The sequence below is a fragment of the Rhinatrema bivittatum genome, chromosome 2 (assembly GCF_901001135.1).
Source record: "Rhinatrema bivittatum chromosome 2, aRhiBiv1.1, whole genome shotgun sequence".
Lineage (NCBI taxonomy): Eukaryota > Metazoa > Chordata > Amphibia > Gymnophiona > Rhinatrematidae > Rhinatrema > Rhinatrema bivittatum.
In genome coordinates this window covers 512164659-512184224 of record NC_042616.1, presented here as the reverse complement: position 1 = coordinate 512184224, position 19566 = coordinate 512164659, and the positions used below count along the sequence as shown (strand labels likewise).

Below are 19566 nucleotides of genomic sequence, written 5' to 3'. Positions count from 1 at the left end.
GGCAGCCTGCGCGCGCCGAGCCACGCAGCCTGCCTCCATTCCCTTCCACCCCCCGCACCTTCCACTCCCTTCCCCTACCTAACCCACCCTCCCAACCCTACCTAAACCCCCCTACCTTTGTTGCACAAGTTACGCCTGCCCAAGGCAGGCGTAACTTGCGCGTGCTGGGCCAGCCGCCGGCACACGATTCCCAGGCCCGGGAGCCATTTCGGAGGCCTCAGCCACGCCCCCGAAATGCCCTGGGGCCAGAACCACGCCCGCGGCCCCGCCCCCAAATGACTTGTCGCCGCGGCACACCTCCCAACACTCCCCCCCCCCCAGGAAGCCCCGGGCCTTACGCGCATCCCGTAGCTTGCGCGCGCCGCTGAGCCTACTCAACATAGGCTCGGCATGCGCAGGGGGAACTTCGGGCAGGTTTTCGGGGGGTACGCACGTACCCCTTTGAAAATCTGGCCCATAGCCTTGCCCTGACATCAACCTGCCAGTATTCTCTGTCTTCAGTGGATGGTGGACATGCATTTCCCTACTGGGGATTGCTTGCAGTAAAAAAAAACCCAAAAAAAAAACAAAAGAAAAATTAAGAAGAAAGAAGTTTGTAGGCTCTGCTTGTACTCCTGAGGTGATGCCAGTGGATTCCTCCCTCAGTTGAGCACCTTTAGTCCGGCAAAGTGGTTGAAGGACAAGGGAAGCTTGGCAGTGAAGGCTCTCAGCCAGGAAAGTCTGAGCTCAGGTAATAAAAAGAAATAATAAAAAAAAAAGTAAAGAGAAAAAGTAGTAAGAGAGTAGGGAGGTTTTGTTTCTCCTATTCCTTCCTTACCAGGTGTTCTGCCCTTGGTGGGAGTGGTCAGCATCTTTCCTTTCTCCCTCTCATGTCTCTGGGGATTTTAGTGAAGTGCGGAGACGGTACAGACTTGTTGACTTTAGCAGTCTTTGGCTAGACCCCACTCCCAGGCTTGAATTGGTTGAGTTGTGTGGTAGGCCGCAGCAGCATTTTAGCATGCTTCCGTGTGCACCCTCTTGCTGCACGGTGGTGTAGTAACATTGATGCGCATGTGAGCACCTACTTGAACGTGGACCAAGCGCCCACTTGTGCACATACTGCGCATACTGAGCGCGACTGTACTTAAGCAGGTATTGCGTGTGCACTTGAGTGCATATCTTATTTCGGCACACAAGAAAGACAAGGCAGTATGGCGCTGGTGACAAAGAAGTCTAAGCACTTAGCGATCTGTGCTGTTTGCCATATACAGGCAATACAGCCAGGGAATTCTGTAAGTCTCTATCAGCGCTGCCTGGATGCTTGAGGTGATTTGCTTCTGACTGATTTTGCCGATGCTGGTCCATCTCCTCAGATGGGGGATTGGCGCTGAAGGCGACACAACAAGGGTGTCCCCCTTCTTCAGATAATCCTATGTCAGAGATGTCTTCATGGGATATTCAATCAGAGGACGTCAGATTGGGGCCTATGGTGCCTTGTATGGACCCATCCTCCTTTTCCTGGGTGGAATTTTTCCAGGGACTACAGACTTTTCTGCAAGGGCATCCAGCAGAGAAGGGAATATCTTTGAAATCGGAGTCACGTACTCAGAGTTCCCAGTTGTCTGCCACCATATGCAAGTGCTGCAGTGCAGTGGTCCATGAGGATGTTCAGGAGGGTGTGGATAAGGATGACTGTGACCACGATTTGGGTTTCTTGCTTCTGGAAGAGGGGGAAATTCCCCTGGATTTAGAGCCACATAGAACTGTGCTCCGTTTTTTTCATAGAGATGAGATGCTTAGTCTGTTATCTCAGACTCTGAAGATGCTGGGTATAGATGGGAGTGATTGTACAGGTGTGCAAAAGAAGGACCCCATATTGGTCACCCTATGTAGTGTCATGTTTCTTTCCCCTCCTAGATGCTATTCAAGAGTTGATTGACCTTGAATGGAATGCTCCAAAAGCAACTTTAAAGGGGGGCACACTTTGGTGTGTCTGTACCCCTTGAATCCAACAGTAAGGGATAAATTGCGTTCCCTGAAGCTAGCGTGTTCTATGACCAAGTGGACTACCATTCTGATGGAAAAAGGGGAAGCTCTAAAGGATGTTCAGGATAGGAGAACTGAAGCTATTATTAAGCAAGCCTTTGAGGCCATGGTGATGAATTTTCAAATTGCCTCTTGTTGCTCCCTGGTGGCTTGTGCTAGTCTATGTCTCTCTCAGGAGACCGATGAAGCAGGGTCGAATGACAGAAAGGTGATGGAACCAGGAGCCACCTTCTTAGGTGATGCAGGCTGTGACCTTGTTCGCACTGCTGCCAGAGGGGTGACTTCTGTGATAACGGCTAGGCATCAGTTGTGGCTGCGAAATTGATCGGCGGACACAATTTTTAAGTTCCATCTCACAAGGTTACCTTTAAGGGTTCTCTTTTATTTGGCAGTGAGTTGGAGAAAATGGTGAGTAGATGGTGAAAATCACAGGTCCCTTGTTGGCCAGAGGATAAGAAGCTGACATCGCATCTTTTTGGGTTAAGGAGCCATGCAATAGAGACCATAGGTGTTTTCATCCCTACAGGGGAATGATTACTCAGAGGTCTCAACCTTTTGGTAGGTCTCAGACCTTTTGGCCCAGAAAGCCTTGGAAGAATGCAGGTTCTGGGAATGGAGCATTTCGATCTTCACAGTGAAGGTGTGTGGATTCACCTACTGAGGCAGGAGATAAACGGGCATCAATCTTGCTTTTTTCAGAGGTGGGTCCGGATCATGTCAGGCTAATGGGTTCTGGAAGTGATAAGAAAAGGCTATGCTCTGGAGTTTCTTCGCATTCTTCTGGGTGCATTTATGGTTTCTCCCTGCAACTCCCTATAGAAGAGGGAGCCAGTGGAGACTACTTTAAGGAGGCTATTGGACTTAAAAGCTGTTATTCATGTTCCCAAATCACAAGAAAATACAGGCCGCTATTCCATTTATTTTGCTGTACTCAAAAAGGAGGGACCCTTTTGACCCATCCTGGATCTCAAAGGAGTCAATAGATGTTTGAGGGTGACTCTTTTCTGTATGGAAACTGTGTTCCGTAATATTAGCAGTGCAATCAGGGGAATTTCTCACATCTCTGGATCTGACGGCGGCATATTTGCATATTCCCATTCGCCGGGAACATCAACGGCTCCTGTGGTTTGCTGGTGTCATTATCAATTTCAGGTCCTGCCCTTTGGGCTAGCCACTGCACCCAGGACCTTCTCCAAAGTCATGGTAGTGGTATCCTTTCGCAGAGATGGCATCCTGGTTCACCCATATCTGGATGACTGGTTGATTCAGGCCAAAAGTGTAGAAGAAAGACACCTGGCTTCATGCAAGATGGCCTCATTACTTCAAGAATTAGGTTGGGTGGTGAACTTGGTCAAGAGCAGATTTCAACCATCTCAGACACTGGAGTATCTCGGCGCTGTTTCGATACAAAGCAGGGCAGTGTTTCTGCCAGAGATCGCATTCAGAAATTGATGGCTTAAGTTCAAACCCTGAAAATGGCTATTCGCCTGAAAGTGTTGTCTTATCTTCAGGTGCTGGATTTAATTTCAGCCACCTTAGAGGTTATAGCCTGGGCAAGAGTGCACATGCGGCCTCTTCAGTGCATGTTGCTTTCCTGGTGGAGTCCGCAACCTCAGGACTACAGGGTTAGGCTTCACTTGCCATTAGAAGTGAGTGTCCACTTGCAATGGTGGTTACAGGTGGATTATCTCAGGAAGGGAGTTTCCTTAGATGCCAGAATGGTTAGTGCTCACAATAGATGTGAGCCTTCAGGGTTGGTGTGCTCACTGTCAGGAGTTGCTGGTGTAAGGTCACTGGAGTACTGAGGAGCATCAGTGAAGCATCAATCGATTGGAGGCATGTGCAGTTCGACTGGTGTGCTTGTGTTTTGCTGAGCATCTAGAGGTTCAGGCAGTCAGGATAATGTCGGACAATGCGACGATGGTGACTTCCATCAATCATCAGGTCGAAACCAAGAGCCAACAAGTGTCGGAGGAGATAGATGCACTCATAGTATGGTCAGAGTAACATCTTGTAGACATATCCGCCTCCCACATTGCTGGAAAGGACAATGTAAGGGTCAACTTTCTCAGCAGAAAGAGCTTGGATCCAGGAGAGTGGGAGTTGTCAGACGAAGCCTTTCAACTCATAGTTGTGCACTAGGGTCTCCTGTCTCTGGATTTTCTGGCAGCCTCAACCAACATGAAAGTTCAATGGTTTTTCAGTTGCAGAAGAGATCCGAAAGCTCTGGGTATCGATGCTCTCATTCAGGTGTGGCTACGGAGCGGGATGCTATATGCCTTTCTGCCATGGATGCTAATAGGCAGGATAATTCGAAAGATTGCAAGCCAAACTGAGATCATGCTTTTGGTGGTTCCGGATTAGCCCCAGAGGCCATGGTATGCTGATCTGCAGAGGCTAATGTTGGGTAGTCCTCTCAGGCTGCTGCCTTGGAAGGATCTGCTGTGGCAGGGACCCATTCTCCACAATGATCTGGGTCAATTTTGTCTTACGGTTTGACCCTTGAGAGGGCTCGGTTATTAAAGCGTAGTTATTCTGCTGCAGTGATTTCTACTTTGCTCCGGGCTAGGAAATTTTCTATGTCTCTGGTTTATATTAGAGTTTGGAGAGTTTTCGAGGCCTGGTATGAGGAGCGAGGTTCTCAGCTTCTCAAAGTGGAAATTCCATTAATTTTGGAATTTGTTCAGGAATGATTACTTAAAGGCTTGGCCCTTAACACCTTGAAGGTTCAAATGGCAGATCTCACTTTTTATAAGGGGCGAGTCAATGGTGGGCCTTTGTCTTCCCATCTGAATGTCCCAGTTTTTGAAGGGAGTAAAGCATCTTCATCCTCCCTTGGGGCTTCTGGTGCATTTGTGGAACCTTAATCTGGTCTTGAATTTCTTGGTGGGTCCTACCTTTCAACCTCTACATAGCCTCTCCTTGAAGCTACTTATCTTAAAGACAGTTTTTCTAGTGGCATCCTGTTCAGCATGTCGGGTTTCCAAACTGCAGGCTCTTTCTTGCCATGAGCCACTTCTGTGTGTGTCTCCAGGGATGGTGCACCTTCAGATTGTGCCTTCCTTTTTGCTGAAAGTGGTTTCAGAGTTTTATTTGAATCAGTCTATTTATCTGCCCACGTCGGATAGGAAGAGATGAGAGTGAATATTGTCTCTTGTGTGTCTTGAATGTCAAGCGGCATCTGATGCAGTACTTGGAGATTACTAAATTTCGGGAAGTCTGACCAACTGTGCTCCATGGTGGAGGCAAACAGGGTGAACCAGCAATGCAGGCGACTATAGTCTGTTGGGTTAAGGAAGTCATCATGGTAGCCTATGTAGAGACCGGGATTCCTTTGCTGAAGCAAGTCAGACTGCATTCCTTGAGGACTCAGGTGGTATTGTGGGCGGAGGTTCGATTGTTGTCTCCTGTCAAGATTTGCCAAGAGGTGATGTGGTCTTCTTGACACACCTTTCCAAGCATTACCGCTTGGACGTTTGGGCTCAGGAGGATGCAGCCTTCGCATATGTGGTGTTGTCTGGACCACAGGCATCCTCCTCCCTGTTCAGGAGTAGCTTTGGTACATCCCACTTGTGGGGATTGGCCTGCCTGAGTGCAGAGGAAGGAGAAATTACTACTTACCTGATCATTTCCTTTCCTCTAGTAAAGGTAGGCTTGACCCTCTCTCGGCTGCTGATTTTTGCCTTTGGTTTGCCCTTTAGGTGTGGATGTTGCAGAATGCTGTTCCTATTATTCATTGGATGACTGGCACATTTATTAATTTATTAATTTAAGCATTTATTTATTTATTTAAGTATTTATTTATTTATTTATTTAAGCATTTTTATATACGGGGGCACGTTGGGAACATCACCTCGATTTACAAGTAACAAAACGCAGCTCCAGGCTTTACAATAAACACAGAGTGTAACAACAAATTAAATAACCATGTAATAAAAGCGTGAAATTCACGCAGGGGTGGGAGAAGACATGTGGAGCAAGATGCTTTACAATAAACAAAGGGAATAACAGCAAACTGTTACTCCCTTTGTCTTAACCGGTCCCTCAGTTTAGTGAAGATAAATTATTTTGTCTGAACTCCGTGTTCCCTGTTGGTTGGAAGCATGTGTGGTTGAGTATTAATAATCATGTTCAATTATAATCAGTTTGTCTACAGTTTGGAATTTTCAGAGAATACTGGTGGCCTGATGTTGGGGAAGGGCTATATATCCATGACATCAGCTTTTATTCCATCTCCACCTGCTGGTAGAGGTACACAATCCACTTGTGGGGATGGGCCAGCCTTTATTAGAGGAAAGGAAATTATAGGTAAGTAGTAATTTCTTCTTTTATTACTTTTTCATAATTGGTGGAGATAGGAAAATATTTTTTGAAAAGAAATATTTCAGCATCATGTGTTTGAATAAAGATGTGAATGGACTGTGTTTCATTCAATGTTTTTTTCACTTTTATTTGACCTTTTGCATGACGTGTCTTCTACAAAGCAGATAATTGCCTGGTTCTCTTAAACCCACATAGAGTGTTGATGTATGTGACTGCCATCTTTGAATGAGAAAATCCGACTACAGTGAGTTGATTGGTTTGTAACTGGAGCCTTATTTGTATTGTGTGACTAATATCATTAACTAGATATTTATTTCACAGATGTTAAGATACTAAGGACTAAGGAGTGCCCCGACGCAGGCGTGACTACGCCAAAACGCTGCAGTGTTGGGCTATATTTAGCCCAACACTGCAGCCATCCTGAGAACAGAATTCTCTTCACAGCACATTATGGATTAGCTGGGGCTCAACATTCCTTATAAGATTGATTGCTGAGAAGCAGCGCAAGATAAGTGTTTTTTATTCCAATTACATGAAAATGATGCTTTAAAAATGCTTTGAAAAAAATGTTTTCTGGACTTCATAATTTGAGAATTTTTCAATAAGACTGTTAAAACCAAACTAGTACATGATTATAATTGGTGCCATTTAGCTAAGTACGCTGGCAGACTCGCACCCTGTATGATACCAGATCTTTTCAAGTGTTATTTTTGTGGGAAATAGGTGCTCAGCGTTTCCTATTTCTGGTTTTTGTTTTTGATCTGTATAGTGAAAACAGGGTTGGGCTTTTTTTTATTTTGTGGTTTTAAATTACCATTATTATTAACAAATCCTAGCTATTCTCTATCAGGGCAGAGAATTCTGAGGAAGACCCCCATTTTAGGCCATGCTGTGAATATTTGGCGGAGAGTGTGTAAGTTTCTGAAGGTTGAGGAGGAGCTTTTGTTCCCAATTTCACCTTTGGCAAAGAATCCGAAGATTTCTTACTGCTCTTTCTTCCCAGCAATGGGTAATTGGCTGCAGTAGGGGTTACAGTTTATTTGGCAGATGTGGAGGGAGGGGGGATAGGGGGGCTACATTTGCTGAACTGAAAGATACTTTTAGTATAAGTCCGGAGACCCATTCTCTTTATTTGCATTTGTGGGAAGCACTGGATAGGGTTAAAAGTAGGAGGTGGGTGCCCAGGTTACACCAATGCTCTTGAAAGATTTCTTAGTAGTAAAGGAGTTAAAGGAAATGTGTTATATATTTATAAATGTTTGGTGAGTATGAACCAGGCCATGGATAGAGCTCAGCATCTTATGAAGGTCTGGAATGAAGATCTTCACATTTCCCTTGAGGAGGAGGATTGGGATGTAATTTGGCAGGGAGCACATTTGGTCTCTATATGTTCGAGAAGGGTGGAGCTGATCGTGAGACTGCTGCATCGTACTTATAGGTATCTGTTATTTTTACTAAATTTGCTAGGTTTGCAATGCTTTGCCACTATTTTGATGGGGCTGTGGAATGGATGGATCCTATTTACATATGTGGTGGTCTTGCCCTGAGGTTCATGAGTTTGAGCTAGTGCTTGAGAGAGAAATTATGGTTATTCTTAAAAAGGTCTGGTCCCATCTTTTACTTGTTGGGATACTGAATGGGAGGACGAGGATGTGCTTACAAAAGATAGAATCCTTGTTAACCACTGTGTCCATACAGCTAGATTCACTGTAGCCTTGTACTGGAATCGGGTCCCTGTGGTGGAACAGCGGAAAAAGCAATTGGTTGCAGTAGCTTTGATTGAAAAGATTACTGAATCTCTAATGGGGCAAGCAGATAAACATGATCAGAATTGGGGGGGGGGGGGGCCTTACTGGAACAACATTCACAATGCTATGTAAAGTTTTGCATTGGATTGAGGACCTCTCTCTTTTATGTTTTAATTTTCACAAGAGTTGGTTGAGAAGACTCAGATCTTTAACCTGTTTTACAGTGAAATATTGAAGTGTACGAGTTTTGATCATGTGTGATCATGCATGTTGCCTAATTTTTATATAAACAGTTTTAAAAGTTATACTTTAACATAACTAGTACATACCATCATTCACTACTAATACTTTTACTTTACAGCTCTTTATAACTTTGAAAACAAAACGTGGATATTATATTCTCTGCTAAAATATTCCAGCAACATCAATCTTAGCTCATTCTGCACTTATCTGATGAAGGGGGCTGAGGTCTCCATAGCGAATTACAAATATATTTAGTCCAATAACAGGAAGTTCCATCCAAGCCTGGATTAGAGAGGTACACTAGGCTTGTGCCTAAAACATAAGAACATAAGAACATGCATACTGGGTCAGACCAAGGGTCCATCCAGCCCAGCATCCTGTTTCCAACAGTGGCCAATCCAGGCTATAAGTACCTGGCAAGTACCCAAAACTAAGTCTATCCCATGCTACTGATGCTAGTAATAGCAGTGGCTATTTTCTAAGTCAACTTGAATAATAGCAGGTAAAGGACTTCTCCTCCAAGAACTTATCCAATCCTTTTTTTAAACCCAACTACACTAACTGCACTAACCACATCCCCTGGCAACAAATTCCAGAGTTTAATGAAAAAGAACATTCTCTGATTAGTTTTAAATGTGCTACATGATAACTTCATGGAGTGCTCCCTAGTCCTTCTATTAACCGAAAGAGTAAATAACAGATTCACATTTACCCGTTCTAGACCTCTCATGATTTTAAACACCTCTATTATATCCCCCCTCAACTGTCTCTTCTCCAAGCTGAACAGGTCCCAACCTCCTTAGTCTTTACTCATAGAGGAGCTGCTCCATCCCCTCTATCATTTTGGTCGTTCTTCTCTGGACCTTCTCCATCGCAATTATATCTTTTTTGAGATGCGGCAACCAGAATTGTATACAGTATTCAAGGTGCGGTCTCACCATGGAACGATACAGAGGCATTATGACATTTTCTGTTTTATTTACCATTCCCTTCCTAATAATTCCCAAAATTCTGTTTGCTTTTTTGACTGCCGCAGCACACTGAGCTGACGATCTGAATGTATTTATCCACTGTGACGCCTAGATCTCTTTCCTGGGTGGTAGCTCCTAATATGGAACCTAACATCGTGTCAGCATGGGTTTATTTTTCCCTATATGCATCACCTTGCACTTATCCACATTAAATTTCATCTTGCCATTTGGATGCCCAATTTTCCAGTCTCACAAGATTCTCCTGCAATTTATCACAATCTGCTTGTGATTTAACTACTCTGAATAATTTTGTATCATCTGCAAATTTGATTACCTCACTCGTCGTATTCCTTTCTAGATCATTTATAAATATATTGAAAAGCAGGGGTCCCAGAACAGATCCCTGAGGTACTCCACTGCCCCACCCCCTCCACTGAGAAAATTGTTCATTTAATCCTACTCTCTGTTTCCTGTCTTTTAGCCAGTTTGTAATCCACGAAAGGACATCACCACCTATCCCATGACATTTTACTTTTCCAAGAAGCCTCTCATGAGGAAATTTGTCAAAACGCCTTCTGAAAATCCAATACACTATAATCTACTGATTCACCTTTATCTACATGTTTATTAACCCCTTCAAAAACAGTGAAGCAGATTTGTGAGGCAAGACTTGCCTTGGGGAAAGCCATGCTGACTTTGTCCATTAAACCATGTCTTTATATATGTTCTATTGATTTTGATCTTTAGAACAATTTCTACTATTTTTCCTGGCACTCAAGTCAGGCTAACTGGTCTGTAGTTTCCCGGATCGCCCTGGAGCCCCTTTTAAATATTGGGGTTACATTAGCCACCCTCCAGTCTTCAGGTACAGTGGATGATTCTAATGATAGGTTTCAAATTTTTACTAATAGATCTGAGATTTCATTTTTTGAGTTCCTTCAGAACCCTGGGGTGTATACCATCTGGTCCAGGTGATTTACTACTCTTCATTGTCAGTCAGAACTACCACATCTACTAGGTTTACCGTGATTTGGTTCAATCCATCTGAATCATTACCCATGAAAAACTTCTCCAGAACAGATATCTCCCCAACATCCTCTTCAGTAAACACCAAAGCAAAGAAATTGTTTAATCTTTCTGCTATGGCCTTATCTTCTCTAAGTGCCCCTTTAACTCCTCGATCAATCTAACGATCCAACTGACTCCCTTGCAGCCTTTCTGCTTCTGATATATTTTAAAAAGTTTTTACTGTGAGTTTTTTGCCTCTACGGTGAACTTCTTTTCAAACTCTCTCTGAGCCTGTGTTATCAATGTCTTACATTTAACTTGCCAACGCTTATGTTTTATCCTATTTTCTTCTGTTGGAAAACTTTTTTCCAATTTTGAATGAAGATCTTTTGGCTAAAATAGCCTCTTTCACCTCACCTTTTAACTATGCCGGTAATCATTTTGCCTTCCTTCCACCTTTCTTAATGTATGGAATACATCTGCACTGTGCTTCTAGGATGGATTTTTTTTAACAATTTACATGCCTCTTGCATACTTTTTACCACTGTAGCTGCTCCTTTCAGGTTTTTTCTAACTATTTTGCTCATTTTATCAATTTTAGATCTAAAATTGTTCCCTCTCTCGTTGGTTCCTGAACCAATTGCTCCACAAAACTGTCATTTATTCCATCCAGGAACGTTATCTCTCTAGCATGTCCCGATATTACATTTACCCAATCAATATTGGGGTAATTGAAATCTCCAATCAAACAAATGGGAACTAGAATCAACTTATAATTATAGCCTAAATGAAGGTGTCAGCAAGCCTGACATTATGTTTCTTACCGAAACCAACAGGTCCTCTCGATCATTCACCTTCACAATTTGTTAATGCACTATTGAAATTTTTTTTGCAGTTAGCAGTAGGAGAAGGTTGAGACGCCTGGTCCAGCTTGAAATGACACATATTGCAAATTGCTTAAGATATCGTTCAATACATTTTATATGCCCCTGAAGAAGCTATTGGCAAAACACTGGCCATATTGGGTGCTATTCAATGTTTTTCAAAGTTTGGTTTTGGAATATATTCTTGGACTATGGTCTCTACTTCTTAAGTTTTAGAAAAATTAATTTTTGAAAATTCAAAAAAAATTTCAATAGTACATTAAAAAATTGTAAAGGTGAATGATCGAGAGGACCGGTTGGTTTCGGTAAGAACATAATGTCAGGCTGCTGACACCTTCATTTAGGCTATAATTATAAGTTGATTCTAGTTCCCATTGTTGATTGGTTATCTCCCTTCTTGGATAAACTATTTGTCTCCATTGATATTGATTTTGTGTGGTAATCTGAAATCTCCATTATTACTACACTACCAATTTGGTTAGCTTCCCTAATTTCTCTTAGCATTTCACTTGTCATTCTCACCATCTTGGCCAGTGGACGGTAGTATACTCCTATCTCTATACTTTTCCCCAAAACATAAGGGATTTCTACCCATAAAGCAGGATCTTATCCTGTTTGGACTCTATGCCATCCCCGGACATAAAGCGCCACCCCCTTGTCTCCTGTCATTGTGATTAATTTGTTCCCTGGTATAGCACTGTCCCCTGTTGAGGCTGTCAGTCACAGACGGCTGCGACCGCTCTGCTTCACCTCTCTTTTACCCTTTTCCTCCACCCTTGGAAGGATGGCTGCCTCCGCTTGCTGTTTGCTGAAACCCTCGGCGTCTCCAAGCCAGCATGGGCATCCCCATGCTTCTTCTGAGGCCTCCTAGGGCATGCGCGCACACGCTGCCTATGTTTTTGAATATGGTAAATCAACACTAGGGATATCTGAAAAAAAATGATATTCTCTAGAACATTCCTAATCAATCTCCACATAGAGAAATCTAAATTTTTTTATAAGTATGTGCAAAAAAATTTTTTATTCACAAATATTGTAAACAATGACATCTATAAATCAACACACCCATACGCAATTCATTCATTAAAAACCAACACCCTACTGACACATAGAATTTTATACAAGTTTCAAAAAGTGCAAAAACAGCATTAAAAAATTTAAAATTATCATATGTAATAGAAATACTTTTCTTCATTACAGTTTCCAATCCTATAACGAGGGTACATAAATAATGTACACCCTACAATGTTTTTATAAGCGTCCTTCAAAATTAAATTAGCATGAAAATTATTTGTTTGCTCAATTGTTTGTTGCCTTCACCATCTCCAATCCATTATCTCCAGTCCGACAACGGATCCTTGTTTCGCCCTTTTCCGAAAGGGCTTCCTCAGGGACAATTTATAAATTCACAATGTACGACCTATAATAATAAAAACCAATGCCCATATAATTATCAAAACACTGTTATTAAGTGATCTCAAACTTGTCTATAAAGAGCGCCAAATTTTCAAAAATGCTCAAATCTATAAATTTCACCCAAGAGGAAGACTCACCTCTCAATCAATTACACACTTTCAATTCCCATCCATTTGGTGCTCAACCTGAACCGCTTACAACTATTTATTGAAAACCTACCAAGAAAAAACATTATAACGGGTGAACAAGAGCAGCTACCTAAACCGAAAAAATCCCAACAGTTTTATATCAAACTGCAAAGCAATTCTCTCCTACCTTACAACGAGAGGAAACGCTCTCCAACAACAGACCAACCTTGAAGTGTCACACCAAACGTAATGACGTCAGAACCTAACTCTAATGCTTATATAGTCCAAGCCCCACCTCCTATATATGAAATATCCAATTATATCTCACCTTCTCAAGCTACACTCCTCCTTACTTCCAAAATGCTTCCCACTCAATGGGTCCATTAAGGCCCCTCGGGGCCACCGTTTACCCCATTGAAAAATCATACGTTGTTCTAAACGATGTAATACTGCAGACAAATCTCCCCCCAATGTTCAACTCACTTGTTTAGTACCACAAACTTTAAATCATTAACTGTATGTTCTTCTTTCAACCAATGTTCCACCAGTAGAACCGAATATTTTACCAGCTATAATCCGGCTACAGTGTTCTATAATCCGAATTTTAACCTTTTTTCTACATGTTTGTCCGATATACACCAATTTACACGGACAGCATAATTGCATAAATGACTCCGCTCGAGTCACAAGAAAAAATCACCAATATTTTATACGGATATTTTAAATAGGAAGTGACCAGCTCTTTTATCTGAATACATGATTACAAACAGAGCAACCTACCACAAGGGACTTGACCCTACTCATTCTGATCCCCATCCCTCTTTTCTTTTTTTTTTTTTTTCTTTTTTTTAAATTTTTTATTTATCAGAATTTTCAATTATAACATAGAAGAATACTTCTTGAACAAGAAAAGTATCTAAATTACACAAAATTAATTATATTAGATATTCAAACAATTTACTTATCAATATACTTTAGTCCACAATCATAAGGAGTCAATAATAGAAAAAAAAGAAAAAACATTTTCATAGTATTTTAATTATCACAATATATTACCCAACGTATAATTATTCTTTAATAGGGCTCACTGAATTCAATGGTATCTAGTTGAGGTCTTTCTCCCAGAAACCAGCCCTCTTTTCTATATTAGAGGTAACTAGATTTTCGCAATAAATTACCTAATTTTGTCAGTTTTAACATCGCAAAAAATTGGTTTCTCAGAAAAGGTAGATGTTGAAGACAATAATTGCCAATGCTTCAAAATACTTTGAAGGACGCTTATAAAAACATTGTAGGGTGTACATTTTTATGTACCTCGTTATAGGATTGGAAACTGTATGAAGAAAAGTATTTCTATTACATATGATAATTGTAAATTTTTTGATGCTGTTTTTGTTGCGATCCCCCCTGCTGCTGCGCTACAGGAGGTCTCTTACCTTCCTCCAGAGGCCGCCTTGAAGCCAGGGCCTCGCCTGTGTTCCATCCGGGACTTGTTCCAGGGCCTGAGAGGCCTAGCTGTGCCTGTGGCTTGCATGCCTCAGCGTTTGGACTTCCTGTTTGGGCGACGCCCTTCTCCTAGGGGCTGGCCCGCAGCTCTCCACCTGACTTATAGGACCAAGCGGTGGGCGGTCCTGGCAAGCTCCTCCCAGGGAGTTGCCTTCCACCCTCCGTACATTAAGGACTGTCTGTTCACTTGCACCGGGCCTTCGGATTGGGTTACACAGTTGCCTGTGGCCTCTCCCGATCCAGGTCCTCCGTGACTCCGGACTCTGCTTGTCTTCAGCCTGCCTTGAATCCGGTACGTGACTCCGACTCCTGCTTGTCTCAGCCTGCCTTGACTCCGGTCCGTGACTCCGACTCTGCTTGTCTTCAGCCTGCCTTGACTCCGGTCCGTGACTCCGACTCCTGCTTGCTTCGGACTTCGGATTGTGCATTACAGTTGTCTGTAACCTTGCCGGTCCAGGTCATCCATGTTCCTGATGTCTGCCTAGACGTGTTTACTGATGCCTGCCCTTGAAGTGTGCCTAGTTGTTTGTTCTGTGCCTGCCAGCCGTAAGGACCTTCAGATGTGAGTATCCCAGCATCGGAGTTCCTGTTCGCCTGGGTCTTCCCCGCACCCTCCTTCTCAGCGTGGTCCGCGACCAGCCTTCCCGGGCTGTGTATGGGCGCGTCTGGGACAGGGTGGTCCGCGACTCAGTCCCACGGGTGGGCTGAGTAGGGCGCCCTGATGGACAGTGCAATGTTTCCGTCCAGCCTTGTCTACAGTGTCTGCTTCAGCCCTTGTCCGGATGTCTTCCTGTCTCTGCCTTGACCTGGTTTCTGAGCCTTCTGTCCTGTTGGGGCCCTGGAGTGGCCAACAGGAGGGATTCGTCCCACGGGCTCTTGAGCTTCTGCCAGCCGAGGGGGCTTCGGATGTGAGTATCCCAGCATCGGAGTTCCTGCTTGCCTGGACCTTTCCTGTGTCTCGCTTCAGCCCTTGTCCTGATGTCTCCGTCTTGCTTCAGCCTGCTTCTGCCCCGTCTGATGTCTTCTGTTTAAGGACTCTGTCTGCCCTCTGCCTCTGTCCGGCCTGCCTGCCCATTGCCGTTCCCTGCGGCAGGTCCGAAAGGGCCAGGAACAGTCGGAGGACCGTTCATTAGTCAACTTCCCCGTGTTGGCTACCATGGGCATGCAGGTCCGGCTGAGGGTCGGACTCCCTGCTTCTGTTCCTTGCCTGCCTGGCTCACCATGCCTGCTCAGCTCACCTCCCACGGTGTGGCCTTGGACTCCTCCTGGGGTCCTGCCGTGGCCCAAGGGCTCACCACCTGCCCGAGACGACCGCGCACCGCGCGAGCTCGTAACAGTTTTTTGCACTTTTTGAACTTTGTATAAAATTCTATGTGTCAGTAGGGTGTTGGTTTTTAATGAATGAATGTGAGTATGGGTGTGCTGATTTTATAGATGTCATTGTTTACAATATTTGTGAATAAAACATTTTTTTGCACATTAATTATAAAAAATTTAGATTTCTCTATGTTTTTGAATATGGCATGGCGGGAGCCTCAGGGATGGCCCCACTGCATGACGTCAGTCCTCCGGGTATTTAAACTTCCGCTCCGCTCCAATTCAACCGAGTTAGCAAGGACTTCAGTTTTGCTACTCTGACCGCTTTTAAGCTGCTTGTTTGGATTCCTTACTACCCTCCGGGGTATCTCACTCCTACAGAAGCTCTGGGTACCCGCTCCTCGGCGGCCTCTCGCTTCTACTCACCCTCCGGGGTTAATCTGTCTAACCTTAAGGACACCCGCTCCTTGGGGATCCTGTCTGCTCTCTTTCAGGAACCCTCAACGCTACTAAGTATTCGCTCCTCGAGGGCCTACTCTACTCAGGGTATCCTGCATCTCGGACCTCGGGTCCTTCTCTTCATTCAACTACCGAAGGAAGTTATCAGCACTGCTACTACTCTGTGAGTATCACTATGCTCCAGCTCTCTTCATTCCATCCTTTAGGTTCACGGCCTATTCCACGCTGCGGAACACTACTGGACCTTTGCTACATCTGGGTGAGACCATCAACTACAGAGACTGTCTGAGCTTACTATGTTATTGCTGGACTACAGTATTGTCCGTTCCTTGGGCAGTTTCAACTCTTCAACAGCAGTATAATAAAGCTTTCTTTCCTCAGTATCTGCTTACTAGAATCTAGTCTTACTAGAGTCTAGCCAAGAGTCCCAATATGCCACCAACCCACCAGATTGCTAACTGCATGGACTTGGCTCAGCTCGCAGCCTTGCAGGCCATTCTGGCCTAGCTCAGCGGATCACTGAGCAACAAAAGTCTCTGGAAAGCCTGGCTGCTAACTTCAATCAGTTACATGCACAACTGAATACTTCGGCAACTCTAGTGAAAGAATTGCTGTCTCCAGTGGTGACTGTCAAGCCACCATACTGTTATCCATGCCTACCCGCTTCACAGGTGAAGCAAGGATGTATAGAGGGTTAACGGCTATTAATCAAGTTTACTTAGGGAATAGCCATTGCTATTAATTGCATCAGTAGCATGGGTTCTTTCTTAGGGTAATTGCCAGGTTCTTGTGGCTTGGTTTGGCCTTGTTGGAAACAGGATGCTGGGCTTGATGGACCCTTGGTCTGACCCAGCATGGCAATTTTCTATGTTCTTATGTTCTTAGGGTTTGTTAACCAATGCAATATGCATTTTTCTTTGCAACCTACCCTCTTTCCCACAGAAGCTTCCAAGACCACCTATATCCTATCTCTACTTGAAGGAAGAGCCTTGGGCTTGGGCTTGGGCTTCACCATTATGGGAACGTGAAGATCCTATCCTGAATGATCTATCAGGATTTCTGAAACTTTTCAAATCTGTCTTCGATGACCCGGCTCGACACCACAACGTCGCTGGATCCACTCTGCTCAATCTCCAGTAAGGTAATAAGCCGCTAGCAGACTATGCGATCGAATTCAAGACTTTAGCAATCCGAACTACACTGGGACAAAAGGTGTTTTACGTGCTATCTTCATGGAAGATCTCAACTCTCGCTTAAAGGATGAACTGGTGGCTCGCGATCTGCCTGATACCCTTGATCTCTCATGGAACTGGCTGGAAGAATAGACCGCCGGATTCGAGACGGACTCAAGAGGCTAAGAGTCCTTGGAAGCCTGTCCCAGGAGCTAACCATCCTAAACCTGTGCCAATTGCCTCAAGCCTACCATCTGAACCCTTAGAAGAGAACGAGCCTATGCAATTAGGAAGAAGTATTTACTTCTAAAGAAAGACAATTCTGGAAACGCATGGGGTTAGCATGTACTGTGGCCAATCAGGCCACCCCATCCAAACCTGTTCCATCTGTCCGGGAAAATGACTGGCCTAGGATCTGCAGGAGGACTCCTCCTAGGCCTCCACCGCTCCAACTCCATGTCTCTACCAGTCCTTACTCCTCTGCGGAAGTCTGGTGTTTCAGACCCTTGCCCTCATAGACTCTGGTGCCGGAGGAAATTTCATCTTAAAAACGCTAGTAGAACATATACAGATTCCTACCACACCAATAGCTAAGCCATTACTGCTTATTTTCAATCCATGGAGAACCATTGCCTGAAGAGGTTTGTTGATTACCCAGGCCATCGCCCTGTGCACCGGAGCTTTACATTCTGAAACCATCTCCTTCCTCGTATTCGAAAAGGCTATGCATCCGATGGTACTTGGACTGCCCTGGCTACAAGAACATATGCCACAGTTTAACTGGGCAACGCTGGAATTATCCCAGTGGGGACCTGGCTGTCATGGTCGGTGTCTTGCGGAAGTCTCGCCACTAATATGCATGCCCACTACACCATCTTTACCAGGTTTACTTCCACAATATGCCTCCTTCCAGGATGTCTTCTCTAAACAAGCAGCAGATGTACTTCCACCTCACAGAGTTTTCGACTGTGCTATAAACCTGAAACCCAATATGGAGCTTCTTAAAGGGAGAGTTTACCCTCTTTCTGCAACTGAGACTAAGGCCATGTCCGCCTATATACAAGAGAACCTTCAAAAAGGTTTTATCAGACCCTCCAAATCCCTGGCTGGTGCAGGATTATTTTTTGTGGGGAAAAAAAGATGGCACCTTACATCCCTGCATCGACTATGGGGGTCTGAATGAAATTACCATCAAGGACCGGTATCCCCTGCCCTTAATTTCCGAACTATTTGACAGACTCCAGGGAGCCAAGATATTTTCTAAACTGGACCTCAAAGGAGCTTACAACTTGGTGCACATTCATGAAGGTGACGAATGGAAGATAGCCTTTAACACCCGTGATGGACACTTTGAATATCTCGTCATGCCCTTCGGACTAAGTAACGCACCTGCAGTCTTTCAAAATATGATGAACGACATCTTACGGGACTTACTATATTAATGTGTAGTAGTATATCTTGATGACATCCTGATCTTCTCCCAGGATCTACAAACACATCAAGAGGATGTCAAAAAGGTTTTAAGACGTCTAAGGGAGTACCACTTATACGTGAAACTCGAGAAGTGTGAGTTCCACAAGGAATCTGTACCCTTCCTGGGATACATTGTTTCAAAAAATGGATTTCAGATGGACCCCAAGAAATTAGAAAGCATCCGAGATTGTCCCCAACCTACAGGCCTGAAGGCACTGCACCGTTTCTTGGTCTTCACGAACTACTACCGTTCCTTTATCAAGAACTATTCATCATTGATGGTCCCTCTCACTGCAATGACCAGAAAGGGAGCCAACCCTGCCAAATGGTCTCCTGAAGCTATATCAGCCTTCCTGTCTCTCAAAGAGGCTTTAAAAAAAAAACCATGCCTCTGCCATCCAGATCCGCATTGCCCATTCATCATCGAGGTCAACACATCAGACATCGGCGTGGGAGCGGTTTTGAGCCAGTACAGCGAATCCAATGTGCTCCATCCATGCTCCTTCTTCTCAAGGCAGTTCTCACCCGCCGAAAGAAATTATGGAATTGGAGACAAAGAGTTACTCGCAATTAAGCTGGCTTTTGAGGAGTGGCGTCCTTGGCTGGAGGGCGCACAACATCAGATAGTAATGTACACCAATCACAAGAACTTGGAGTACCTGAGACATGCACAAAGACTCAATCACTGTCAAGCAAGATGGCCACTGTTCTTTAACAGATTTGATTTCCTTTTGAATACCGATCCTTCTCACCTCAGGATATGCCTGAAGAATCCCGTCACATTATTGATCCCAGGAAGGTGGTTTTTGCAGCCACTCATATTGTACCCACTGGAAAGACGGTTGTGGCTAGAAATCAAAGGAAGAAACTGTTGAAGTGGGTGCACGATTCCC

General features: G+C 44.1%; 1 pseudogene; it reads left to right on the top strand.

Moving 5' to 3' along the window:
* LOC115083344 overlaps positions 1-19566 on the top strand; it is a 115749-nt pseudogene that overhangs the window by 68654 nt on the left and 27529 nt on the right.